The 13,684-nt window shown below is 37.0% G+C and overlaps 1 long non-coding RNA gene across 1 annotated transcript; it reads left to right on the top strand.

Moving 5' to 3' along the window:
• The first annotated feature begins 2,155 nt into the window (after positions 1–2,155).
• Positions 2,156–11,701, top strand: LOC124981968 (uncharacterized). The gene is made up of 3 exons (XR_007108146.1): positions 2,156–2,217; positions 3,324–3,638; positions 11,581–11,701. It is a non-coding gene; the product is annotated as an uncharacterized LOC124981968 (long non-coding RNA).
• Positions 11,702–13,684: the final 1,983 nt, after the last annotated feature.

Here is a 13,684-nt window from a genome sequence, read left to right as displayed (position 1 = left end):
CAGCTTTTTCATCTGCCATCTTGCAAGAAGGGGAAAGCCAATTGATTGATTTTTTGTGCTTATGTTTATTAAGCCTTTCCATCTGCTTCATTTGGATCTCTCTTGCTTTCCTTTTTCTAATTTCCTGAAGTGGGAGCTCGAATTTTAATTTGCAGTTTTCTTCTTTTCCAGTGCAATAATTTAGAAGATTTTCTTTTTGCATTGTATTAACCATCCCATATATTATATGTTGTACTTTCATTTGATTTCAATATATTGTTTTAAAATTTCCCTTGAGATTTTGTCTCTGATCCATGGGTTATTTAGTGCTGTGCTTTGGATATGAAATGTGCCCCAAAAGTTCCTGTGCTAGTGCAGAAATATTTAGAGGTGAAATGATTATGAGAGCTGGAACCCTGTTAGACTCTCCTGGTTTGAATGGACTAACTGAGTGGTAACTCTAGGCAGTTGGGACATGGCTAGAGGAGGTGGGTCACTGGGGATGAGCCCTGGAAAGGGTCCTTGTTCCCTGAGACCCCTTTCTTTCTCTGCATCTTGGCCAACAGGAGGTGAGAAGTTCTTTTCTGCCATTGCCATTTCACCTTAATGTTCTGCCTTAACTTGGGTCTAGGGCAATTGGAGTCAGTCCACTGTAGACTAAACCTCTGAAACTATGAACCAAAATAAACTTTTCCTCCTCTACGTTGTTCTTGTCAGGTATTTTGTTCACAGAGAATGGAAAGCTAACACCTTGAAAATGTTTTTAGTTTTCAAGTGTTTTAGGCAGATTGCTCAGAAGCATATTTGATAATGCTGGGAATACTGTTACTTAGAGGACAATGTTGAAAGTAACCATGAGATTATCCTTAACTGACATTTTGCAATCAGGCTATATTAAGAGGAATTTGGTATACCCAGGATTAGATAAATGTATTGATATAACAAACTGTCTTGTAAAGAATCAAGTTACAAAGTTCTGATTCAATATGGTAGATTGACAACAGACTCCTGTATTTAATGTGAGAGACTAATAAAGACAATATGAACAAGACAAAAGTGATAATAAGTTTTAGAAGCTGAAAGTCAAATGGATAAGTAAAGATGGATCTAATGGACGAGAGAAAGCTAAAGCTTTAGCCAGCAGAGTGGGAACCTCTGAAGCAAGCTAGTCACCAGGAGGAAGCCCAGCAAAGCTCAGCAACTAAAAATGACAACTACACTGATATGGGGAACAAGTGGGTCTGAAAAGAGTATCATTCAAAGTCTGTACAAAGAGCAGCTCAAACCAAAGATCCAATTCTAAACCATGCACAGTCAGGAGATTTTTATGCAGAAAATAAAAACCCAGCATAGTATTTATTTTCTAGGATGGTTGAAAATGAGGGACACCATATGAAGATGAAGGAAGGAGTATCACAGTAAATACAGGAGAGCAAAGTAAAAATCTAAGGTCAACAGTGGGCCCTCTTGGCTCTTCTAGTTATGAATGGGTACTCAGTAGCCAGTTTCTTATTCTCTCCAGACACAACATTATAAGATTTCTCTCTAGAAAACTGACCAGGATAAGAAAATAAGTCTGTAGATTTCAAGAAATAGCCCAGCCAGACACACCGTAAAGCTCAAACATTGACCAATCTGCCTTCACACACTCAACTCCCAATCAGCTGCCCAACCTCTAGAGATGAACAGGCAGCAGTCACCAATCATGAGAGGAGATTCTCTAAATTACAAGTATAAATTAAAATAAAAAATAACAAAACAGAAACAGAGATGATGAAAGAAACAGAAGAAATGTTTTCATGAAAAGTATAATTGAAGAGAAATGAAAGGAAATTGTGTTACCCAAGAATAGGAGACAATAACATTCAAAGAAAAGCTAGTCCTTGGAAATTACAAAATAAAGGAGCAGAGGTTAAATACTTAAAAGAGTTGTCCAAAGATAAATTTGAAGAAAAATCCTAGAAAAATAAAGAACTAACTACAAGAAAACATGAATGCATCTGGTTTTCCTTGCAAACTTTATGTAGCTATTTTACTTTTTAAACTATATAACTAGTTTTTTAAAAAAAATTAAGAGGATCAGGCTGGAAATTGGGGATTAATACAACCAGATTTGCAACTTCTTAAGAAATTGCACTCTTTCCTAGAAGAAAAGAGATGTGACAAGCATTGGATAGCTGACGAAGGGCTACTACCTGGACCTGTGTGCAAGGACAAGATTCCCCTGAGACTGCTCTGGTGAGGCTGGTCTTCAACTCAGCATTGAAACCTTTGCTTGAGGCTGCATGCTTTCTTTCAGAGATAGTGCACTGCATGATGGGGCAGGAAAATACAGGAAGATTTTGAATTGGGGTTAGAAATAGGTCAATAAAATAAAAGAGGACTGTCATACCTCTGAGATGGACTACAAAACCACAGGTAGAAAAGATTTTTCAGTATCCAGGATTAGTGAGTTTTATATAGCCTTAAAGTCACCAGTGCATGCATGCATTTCCATAGCTGGAATATATTTAGTAACATGAAGGAAAACTAATAAAAACACCCATATATGCACATACAATTTAGGCATACTTTTTGGTGAGTCATGAGACACATGACATGGACTACAGTTTAATTTCTTAAAACTGACTACTGTCAAAGAAATTGATGCACAACATTTCTGAGCAGCCTCAGCTGGTATGTGAATTTCACACATGTCTAACTGCCTCCCCTATTACATATTGATTCATTCAACACACATTTGTTAACCATCATTAACTGTGAGGCACCGTCCTTCTTAACATAGTTGCAAGAAAAATGACCAGATATGGTCTTTATCTTCATGGAGTTTATAATCTAGGGAGGGAATTAGTGAGGATGATAAGCATTTCCAAAAAAAGTCAAGGTCACTGGAAAGCTGTGTCAAAGTCAGGAGTGACATAACCAGTCCTGATAACTCAGAAGAGACTTCTTTGAGAAAGCAAAGCTGAGACAAGATCTAATGGATAGTAAGATTTAATTAAGCAAATAGAGGGGTCTTGAAAGATCCCCCATCTGGCCAGAATGTGAATAGATAAAGCGGAAGATAACTGATGAATAGAGAACATCAGGCAGAAACTGGGTTGTGTAGACTAATAGGCAGAGTGCTGATTAGGCGCTTTATCCCAAAATTAATGGGAAGATGTTAAAAGGTTTGAAGCTGAATCTAATCAGTGTTGAATTCTTGAATTATCCCTCCGCCTTTCTTAGGAAGAATACATTCAAAGGGAGGAAAAGTAGATTCAAGAAAGACAGGAGACTTTTGCAATTTGTTAATTTGTTGTTGAATTTTTCTCTTCCTTATGTTTGGTTCTTTATTTTTCTAGGAAACCCAATCACTGAAATAATAGTTGATAACTGTTATGGTTTCTGACACTCAAGTTGAAACTCGATTGCCTTTGCAGTGGTGTTGGGAAGTAGGACCTAGTGGGATGATGGTTGTGGGGTAGAGCCCTCATGAAGAGATGGATGTCTTTTGGAAGGAAGGATCGGCTCATACAGGGATCTGCACACCTGTTCCCTGTTCCAGAAGTGCACACTTGCCCTTTTCACTTTCTGCTATGGACTGAAGTACCATAAAGCCATCATCAGATGCAGCTGCCTGATATTGGACTTCCCAACCTTCAGAACCATGAGCTAAGGTAAAGCTCTTTTCTTTGTAAAGTTCCCAACCTCAGGCATTCTGTGATAGTAACATTAAAAAGACTTAAGACCATATCAAATGAATAATAAATTAGAACAGATTCTGGGTGTGCCTCTGTGTGTGTGTGTGTGTGTCTGTTTGTGCGTGTATGTATATTTGTGTCCGTGTTAGCAGTGCAGTAAGGGGAGATCAGGAAAAGAAGGGAGATTGTCTTTATCTGGTGCAAAAGCTGAGTCCTCTCTTGTATCCTTTACTTTTTCTCTTGTGATGTTTCTATCCCTCCCCTCCTCAGGGATCTCTTGCCTGCAGCACCAGGCTTGTCAGGGCAGCCTCACAGCTGTGATGTTTTGTGTAAAGCGCATAGTCACTTACCATAGAGTAGCATAATTTCCATCATGAACTATCGACCTGTCTCTTTAATAATGTTATTATTTTAAACTTAAAAATGAATATGTAAACTGAGGTCAAAAGGTCTACATTTTGATAAGAAAATGAATTTGGAAAGTAAAAGGCGTGTCCTTATTTTCCCTGATACAAACCTTTCCCTAATTTAAAATGTAAAATCAGTCAAATGAATTTGGGAAGTGAAGTTTGAAGTAAGATCTCAAATTCCTCTATCAAATAATTCTATTTTTAAAAATGCTTCCTGGGTTGCTTAGAATATTGGAGAGAGGCTGATACAGTTATGTAAGCAGAAAACTCTATGCCAACTCGATGGCATGACTGTTCAACCACTGTTCATTCACTCATTTCCCCAGTGAGTTATGAAGCAGCACTGTTTTCTAGGGGCTGAGACCCTTGATTTCAAATGCCTTATCCAGGGAAGGTGATGTTAACTGGCAATGATAACAAAAATAGGTACTTTAAATTTCAGTGGACAAATGAGCTTCAGGGACTAGAGAAGTACAAAGAAGACATTCCACCCTGCCCTGGAAGTGGTCCTAAGAGTAGAAATCCAGAGAGGAGAAAATTTCCTATGAATGTGCAAAATTCTACCAAGTACACTTGGACAAGAGTGTAAAAAAGTCAAGTAAAGATCATGGCAGACCCAAAGGATAGAGGAAGCATGGCTCATTTGGGGGACTAAAAAGGGCATGTGTAAGAAGATCATGTGAGCAGAGGGGGCAACAGAAGTTGAGGCTGGAGAAGGAAGGAAGAACCAGATGACAAAGAGCCTCTGAGACATGTTAAAATTTTGGTTTCATAGTTCTGTATGGACAAAGAAGAGCCATATAAAGTCTAAATAGAATGCTGTAGTCAAACTTGCACTCTGGGTAGATTTCTATGACTATAATGCAGAGGACAGATGGAAGGCAGGTAAATCAATTAGGAACCTGGGCATATAATCCAGCCAAGAGATAGTGGACTACCCAAAACCAGGCATTGAGAATGAGGATCTCTAGACAGAATAAGAAACTGTTTAGGAGTGAATTAAAATGACTGGATAATTGATTTGGACATGGAGGATGGGATAAGGAGTAGAAAGTGTCCAAACAAACTTGGAATGGACCCACCATTTGACCCAGCTACCCCACTCCTTAGTTTATATTCAAAGGACTTAAAATCAGCATACTACAGTAACGCAGCCACATCAATGTTCATAGCAGCTCAATTCACAATAACTAGATGTGGAACCAACCGAGATGCCCTTCAATTGATGAATGGATGAAGAAACTGTGGTATACATACACAATGGAATATACTCAGTCATAAAGAAGAATAAAATTATGGCATTTTCTGGTAAATGGATGGAGTTGGAGAATATCATGCTAAGTGAAATAGGCCAAGCCCAAAAAGTCAAAGACCGAATGTTTTCTCTGATAAGCGAATGACGATAAAAAATGACAGAGGTGGCAGGGGGGTGGGGAAGAGAAGCCTGAAGGAACTTTGGATGGTGTAGAGGAAAATGGGGCAAGAGGGGATGGGAAAGGAAAGATAGTAGCATGAGACAGACAGTATTACCCTATGTATATGTATATGTACATTGTGTACAACCATAGAAATGAAAAGTTATACCCATTTGTGTACAATGAATCAAAATGCAGTCTGTAAAAATAAAAACTTAAATTAAAAAAATCATACTCAAGTTTCTGGTTGAGAAATTGGGTGAATAGAAGCGAACAGGTTGGTTGGGGAGATAGCTCAGCTGGTAGAGTGCTTGCCTCGCAAGCGCAAGACCCTGAGTTCGATCCCCAGCACTGAAGGAAAAAAAAAAAAGAAGTGAACAGGTTGAACATGTGGCTCCAGGGGGATGCTCAAATAAAGACCTCTAAGAAAAAGGTATTTGTATGGGGTCTGGAGTTCAAACAAAGGATGTGGAGAGTGTGCAGCTATGGGTACAATTGCATACTTGGGGATAGGAGTATTTTATCATCAAAGACTTTTTCATTTGCAACTAACATAAAACCTCACTCATGTAATTAAGGAAATGTATTGGTTCATGATATGGAAAAATCCAGAGCAAATTTTAGGTCTCACACACACCTAGCTCCAGTAACTTTAAGTGAATTAATTGAGACTTGGTTTTTATCTGCTATTTGTTTTTGGTCTCCTTTTTGTGATGCACAGAAGCACTGTGATACCAACATTCTCATTGCCAACAGCCTCAGAAGAAAGAATGTAATCCTTCCTGTATAATTTTGATATAAATGTTGTCATTGACTCTATTTCACCTGATTTGGGTCATGTGATCATCTCTAATCCAAACTCTGTGTTGACTCTGAAGGAATTAAAATGTTCTCTGCAGGATGTAACCCATGTGTTTGCAAGATTATAAGATGAGCATGGGCAGATTGAGAAAAATGAACTCTAAGACCCTAGGAAGTTATGGTGATAAAGAAGCCAAAAGAGTATTTATGGAGGAGGAAATGGTTAATGGTGAATAATGATGGTACTAGATCAACTGAGAAAAGAATGTAACATACTCATTTGCTTTAACCAAAAAGAAAATAAGAGGATGCTTGCATACTTTGTTCAGTCAGATGGTATTGTTTTTATTAACTTAAAACTCAATTTCTATAAATAGTCATAGCACTTATTAAGTATTCACTGATTTTTAACACTTTGTCTAAATCAAAATCCAAAGTGCCCTTGATTCAGACCCGAGTGAGTCCTAGCTTTGCACTAGAGACTGGTGCTGATTTAGTAAAGGTTTTCAACATCTTAATCTAGCTACAAAATGTCAACTGAAATATTTGCTGGCACCTTAATGATAACAACCAAGATCCTTTTCCCACTCACACTACAATTTTTTCCTATCTATATTACTAAATTGTACATCGCACCAAACTGAATTATGGTTCAGACTACTAATCTATGAGCTTAATAATGACATCTCACTTGGGATCAATTTTAAAGTCAGGGATTAAGACAAAAATAAAATAGGATGAGTAATACCCTTGAAAAAGACCTTTATGTACAGTATGGTGCTGTCTTTCATTAAGTTCAATATAATTTTCCCTCCAGCTGACTTGCATGAAAGGCACTTAAGGACCATGTCACAAGAAAAACATTTACTGCTTGCTTGAAAGTGAAGATCATGCCACAGCAAGATGCTCATGCTCAGGCATTTGGGAACTGTGAGATAACAGGGGGACAGCACATTCATGTATTCTATTTTATGCTCCCTCAGAACCATAAGCTCATCCTGCAGACACTGGAGAAAATCAATGAACCTTTCTTTCTCCATGAGCCCTGCAACGTGTGATTGAATATATTTACATAAGCTACCAGGCTACTCCACTGCAGTATTTACCAGGTGCTATCAGTGCACTAGATTCTTTAACTTCTGTGATCAACCTCTTTGCAAACACATGTGCGAGTTGGATATTGCAAACGGGGTTTTTAGGACATTAATTAAAACAAGCAAACATACCAAAAAAAAAAAAAAAATCCTAAGGAATTTGACTGAGCTTTTGCCCAAAGTGTGTAAGGGGCATATCAAGGATAACAAAAGATAAATTATGGGGCCAAAATTTCCAGATTAGCTATTTTCTGGTCCTGCCTAACAGCTGTGATGCATACCAAGAATCTGGAAACATCTGCCTCTCTCTGATATGGGAATGAAAGAGCATGGGAAGAGCTGCTACAGAGCAGTATGACCATATTGGATGCACTAATTGGTGCTACGTATGCTAAAAAGCAATTATCTTGGCAATTGGGAGGGAAATATTTTATAAGTAGACACAAAAGCCGACTTCCCTTCCCAACAGAGCTTCAGACTACACCTTACCATCGTTTTGCATGGAACACCAGTGAAACTTTTTCTGCTGGGAGCAATTTTACTTACTCCATATGGATACAATGTAGATGAATCAATGGTATGTTGAACTTTACAAATCAATAATTAAAATTGAAATATAAGCATTTTTTTTCCTCTTGAGGATGAGCTCACTAAAAAGCACATACGTGGGCTAGACTCAATGGTTTCTTTGTAAATACAAACTAAAACAAAGTATTTATTTAAGATAAATGGAGAAATAAAACCCTCCTTTTCTCTCACTTCCCAGGCCTAAACTGACTTGTATCTTCATAGTCTAATCATTTTTTCTTAGTGTTTTAAATATTCTTACCAAAATTTGCTCAAGGAAAATCTATATACTGAGTCAAACCCAGTGAGGGGGAAAGGAAAAAAGTAAAAGGGTGATGAGCTTGGCCCAAATTATGTTTAGAATACACTAATACCTTTAAGAAAATTGTGATAAAATGGTAGTGTATTAAAGTCATGATTACATTTTTTTAAAAACCACACAATTGAAAACCACAAAAATTAAGTCTAAAACAGTGAGGAGCACTTAATTTGGTCTCTGTGTGTATTTGGAAATTATGACATTTATTAAATGCAGTAATTATCTGAGAATCTTGGACTTGAGTTTATTTTACTTTGTAAATTATGTGTCTCCCTTGTAAGGATATCTGGGGTGTAATAAATCAGTGCTGGATTGTAAAAAGGCTTCAATTCAGAGAGCTATTAGCAATTTAGGTCAGACTAAACTTCAAGTACAATTTCTAAAATTGATGTTTAAGGCTGAATTATGAGTCAGACTTTAATTGGGCATTTTGTAAATAAAACAATAAAATATTTTCACATAAATAAATGGCCCCGAAGAGTCTACTCTCAAGGGAGTTTCAAAATTATATCCATCACACACACACACACACACACACACACGCACGCACGCACACACACACACACCTACAAAGAAAGAAAAAAGGTGGTGAAGGAAGAAAAAGAAACACAGAAATTTAGGAAAATTGTTAAGAAGTACTCAATCCTGGGAATTTTATTAAAAATTCTGAGAAACTGAATAAAGTGCATTTTAAAAAATTTTAAAATTGTTTTATTTGTTCTAACTAGTTATATATGACAATAGAGTACATTTACACATTTCAATAAATCAAACTAAATGAAGTAAAATTTCTCGTTTTTCTGACTGTACATTTTGTACTACTGATGGTAATATTATACTTCCTACCCACCTTCAAATAAAGTTGTACTCAAAAAAAAAATTCAATAGTTATTTGAAAAATGATTCATTTGAATAGTTTTTGTATTCGTATTTTCTCATTGGTTTTGATTTCAATCAAATAATACTTTGACCACCTTCTATCCCAATCATATCAATGAGGAAATTATGTCTCAGAATAATTAGGTCACTTGGCAAAGGCTGTACCAGTTTGGTGACTACTTTGGGAAGAGGAGAGATCTCTGATTACAAAGGGCTTTCTTCCCCTTATCACATTGAATTCTTCATTATTTTTTTTAAACAAATCATTTTTAAGTTTGGTTTTGGAAAAGATGGAAAATCTAGAGATTCCAACCACTATGTCAGTTTTTCAAGCAAGACAAAGTTAATGGGTCAATTGAAGGTGAAGAGGAGAAGTGAGAGAATGAGGTTTTTTGGAGAAATTCCCTTGTATTCCTCTGCTTCTGATGGTGTTAGCCACAGAGACAAACAATGAAGGAAACATAGAAGAGAAACTATTCCTATTTGTTCCTGGACCCTGATTTCAAGTTCCATCTTACTTAAAGAAGGAAATAGTTTTCTCCCTTTTCCCAAGTTCTTCCTCATCCTTTCTGTCATTGTTCACTAGTCCCTCCCCACAGGAGAATGGGGAGAGGGAAGGTACTCATTGGTGAAAGTAGATGAAGGGTACAAGGGCTTGCTGGGCTTAGCTGCCACTTGACTTCTCAGGGTCCTCCTCTCCCCTGGCCACCCTCCTTCTGCTTTGCTCCTTGCTCCACAGAGGCAATCTGGGGTCTGCAGGGTTGTAGAGATGTGGTCAGCAGGGTTACAGTCATACTTTGAAAGTCTAAATATGAGTGGTGATGTGGGAGTCTCATTTTGACCTACCTGTCTGCATTGAACTTTCTAGTATAGCATTATAGGTCCTTTCATTTATCTCAGAATCCAGAAGGGTTGTTTAGACCTTTCCAGAATCCCAATATTGCTATTGTCATTATTGTTCTTAAGAAATCAGACTATCCAGTGCCCTGAGTAGAATATGTTAATAAAATTAACATATAAAATAATAAAGTATAACAAAATCTTGAAAGATTCTAATATAATTTTATGAAGGTAAAAATATGTGTTTTTTTCAATTTTCTCCCACAACTACAATAACTAACATGAGGAAAATGCTAAACAGCTCTTGGGGACATAAAAATTAAAGGCAGCAACAAAAATTTAGTTCAGACTGTAAATTTTTCACCCTGACAATTTTGCTTTAAAAACTGCAAATCCTTGACACATCATGGTTTAAGAATATGCTTTCTCAATTTCTAATTGCTAGTTGATAGAAAGACAAGAATCTGCTTTGAATCCAAAGCTTCCATCTGTTAGCTAATTGCTTCAGTATGAGTTTACTACTAATAATTTTATATTTTAAAAGATGAACATTTTATATTGAGATGTGAAGATGTACTTTTTCTATATTCTCAAGATTGCACTGTGGTTTTATCTGCAAATCACCCAATCCCCACTTCCTTGTCCTAGATCATTCCACTGGTCAGGTACTGCCATAGCAGCCTGGACTTTTCCTTCTTAAAAGTTGCTATCACAAGAGCCAGTAAGATGTTTTTGTATGATCATGGTACATAAACTGCAATCCCCAGTGAACCGCAGGTTCCATGAATAAAGGCATCACATTTGTTTCTTCATTATTATGTTTCTGTTATTCAGCATAAAGTCTGATGAAAGACAAGTAAATAAAATTCAGTAGAAACAATTCATTTTTTAAAGCGGCCACAGATATTAGAACCAACTATATTTATGTCAGATGTTAACGAGGTTTTTAAAAATATGAAACATTGCTACTGTTCTCAATAATTTGTTGTGGAAAACACATTTTTCCTAGGAATATTTTAATTATTCTAGCCAGAGAAAAATCAATGTCAAACTTGTTGCACAGCACCTGGAGCACAGAGGGTATGCAATGAAAATTACTTATTAGCATCATCATTAATATAACTGGGTACCCCCTGCACAGTTCTTGACACAACTGTGAAAATCTGCAATGGAAAGTAATTTTAAAAGTCATTTTTTTCAGTATTACTCACAGCCCTGTCTGATGCTATATCCTAGTTATAGAAATTATTATTTCTAGAACACTAAGCTTAGTAGGTTTCTTTATCTGTGCACATCACATGGTATGACTGGAAAGGCTCTTCTCCTACTCTCCTTAGCTCACTCAGTTCCTACGTCACTGTCAATCTGGCTCATGACACATTGAACATAGTACTCTGAGCACTTTTCAATTCACACTTTTGTCTTAACTGATTTCTGCCCCTTCCAAGTTTCTAGAACAACATCCAGCATACAGTAGGCACTTAAGATATGCTTCTTATGATAAAAAAGTGTGAATCTGTTGAGCAGATCAGATTTGTTTACGAGATGGATTTTCACACAGTGTTTTAGAGTTGTTTTAATTTTCTTTTTCAGGAGGGCTTTATTTATTTACTAAGAAAATCTACTGATATCCCTCCTGTTTTCTGCCAAACCTCACCAGATGCAGATGTGCCACTAAGTCTTCATGTCATCCAACAAGTGCTACCAGGTCTGGCTTTCTCAAAGAATAAAAAAAAGTTTATATTTTGTGAGTAACTTGGGAACATAAAAAACTTAACTGGAGATGTTATTCTCATAGACTGTCCAAGGATAAAAAGGCCACTTTCTGGGTCTTTGGGTAGAGGTCACAACTGACTCTTGCCTGGGCACTTGAGTGAAGGTAGCAGTGTTTAGGAACCAACCCGTCTGTCAGGATGAACCTGGGGCTGGCTTTTGTAGAGTAAGGTGGGGTGGGGGGAGATCAGGAAGAATAGAATGGTAACCATGATATATTAATCGTGGTATATTTCTTTCTTAGTCACAGAGAATTCCTTAATGTCAGTACAGTTTCACTGAGTCCTTCCATGAGGTGAAAATTGATACTGAACGTCCTGTTGAAACAGGAGTTTCAGAATAGGGTATATTCTGATGGAGGCTTAATTCTCTGCTTGGTAATATCTCATTGAACCTGTTGGAGTGAGGAGCATCAACTGAGCAATGGTCATATTCCACACTGCCTTTACGGAGCACCCTGGTTTGTGTAGAACTGAAGGGTTTCCCAGAACATGAGACCATCAGTGCTAGAGAGTCCTGAGCAAATCAGAATGCATTAGTCTCTGTAGTTGATCCATTTATGTCACAGTCAGAGGGCTTAAGCAACCAGGAAAACATTGTCACAATCATCTGAACATCACCTGAGTTCTATCATTGCAATAGAGTAAACAAGAAACTTTTATGATCTGGAGTTTGATATACAAAAGCCACATTTATTTATACCTTGCTTCTGGGGATGAGGTAGAGCATGTTCATTGACCTTGATTCTTAGGCCACAGTACCTGGGTCCAAATCCCAGCACTAGACTTCATTTGCTGAATATGATGGAAAATGTATTGAACATTACTGTGCCTCAGTTTCCTCATATGTAGAGTTTCTAATTCCAGAATCTATCTTATTGGCTTATTATTAAGGATTAAGTTAGGGAACATGTGCGAAGTCCTTAAAATAATGTTTACTGTCACTGTTGCTGTCTCTATAACTACTATCACTAGTATAAATTAGCTATTAATTTGCCATTCAATTATGAAGTTTCCTTAGCTATAAGATGGAGATAATATCTCCTAAAGTTGATATAAGGATTAAAATAGAAGGAATAAGGTGTTAAAATGCATAACACAGTGACTGGAAAAAATTAAGCACTCAAGTCTTGACCAATGTTGTTATTATTGATATTACTAAATGTGTTAGTAGTGCTAGTAGTTATTTTCTTTTACTCTAGTTCCAATGCAGAAAACAAACTCATGGTTATAAACAAATGCTTTCAATTCTCCAGAAATGTTTTATTTTCTAATGTAATGTTTTCCTGGTTTTCTTTAATGTTTTAACTTCAGCACCCAACAAAATATTTCACAGTGACAACTTTCTCAGATGGTGATACAACTGGGGCAAGTTATCTGCCTCTTCCTTGGATGGTGTAGTTATCAAGCAGGGACAGGCATGAGGATCAATGGTAGTGACAATTGACTGCTGTTTTATATCTAGTGCAGTCATCAGGGCCTCTCCTGGAGAAGGTTCTGGCAAGGGACTCCCCTGTTTTCTTCTTCTCTTCTGTTTTCTTTTCCTTTCACCATCTTCCCCAAGATTTGTAGTCCCTCAGTTCAGAGATTGCTTAGCCTTACTCTTCCCCATAAGCCTCAAAAGACACATTAGAATAAGGCTGCACATACATAACATTTTGTTGGAAAAATAAAAACTGGAAACCATCTTTTAAAGCAAACATTCTTGACTGTGGGCCAATGTGAAAGCCACATCTGAGTTGAGGAAGAAAGGGAAAGAAAAGGAAAGAGGTCAAAATTGCAACCCCACTGGTAGAGTGTAGCTAAACCTTTGAAGCTCCCAGGAAAACAACATTATGGATTATGCATTCCAAGCTTGTAATGTGACTATCGATTATTATTTTTTTTTTAATGTCTCAATACAGCATGACAGGTCATAAGTGTAG

Source organism: Sciurus carolinensis, chromosome 4, assembly GCF_902686445.1.
Source record: "Sciurus carolinensis chromosome 4, mSciCar1.2, whole genome shotgun sequence".
In the NCBI taxonomy this organism is placed as follows: domain Eukaryota; kingdom Metazoa; phylum Chordata; class Mammalia; order Rodentia; family Sciuridae; genus Sciurus; species Sciurus carolinensis.
Note: the sequence above shows the minus strand (reverse complement) of the source record. Positions and strands in the feature narration are given on the sequence as shown.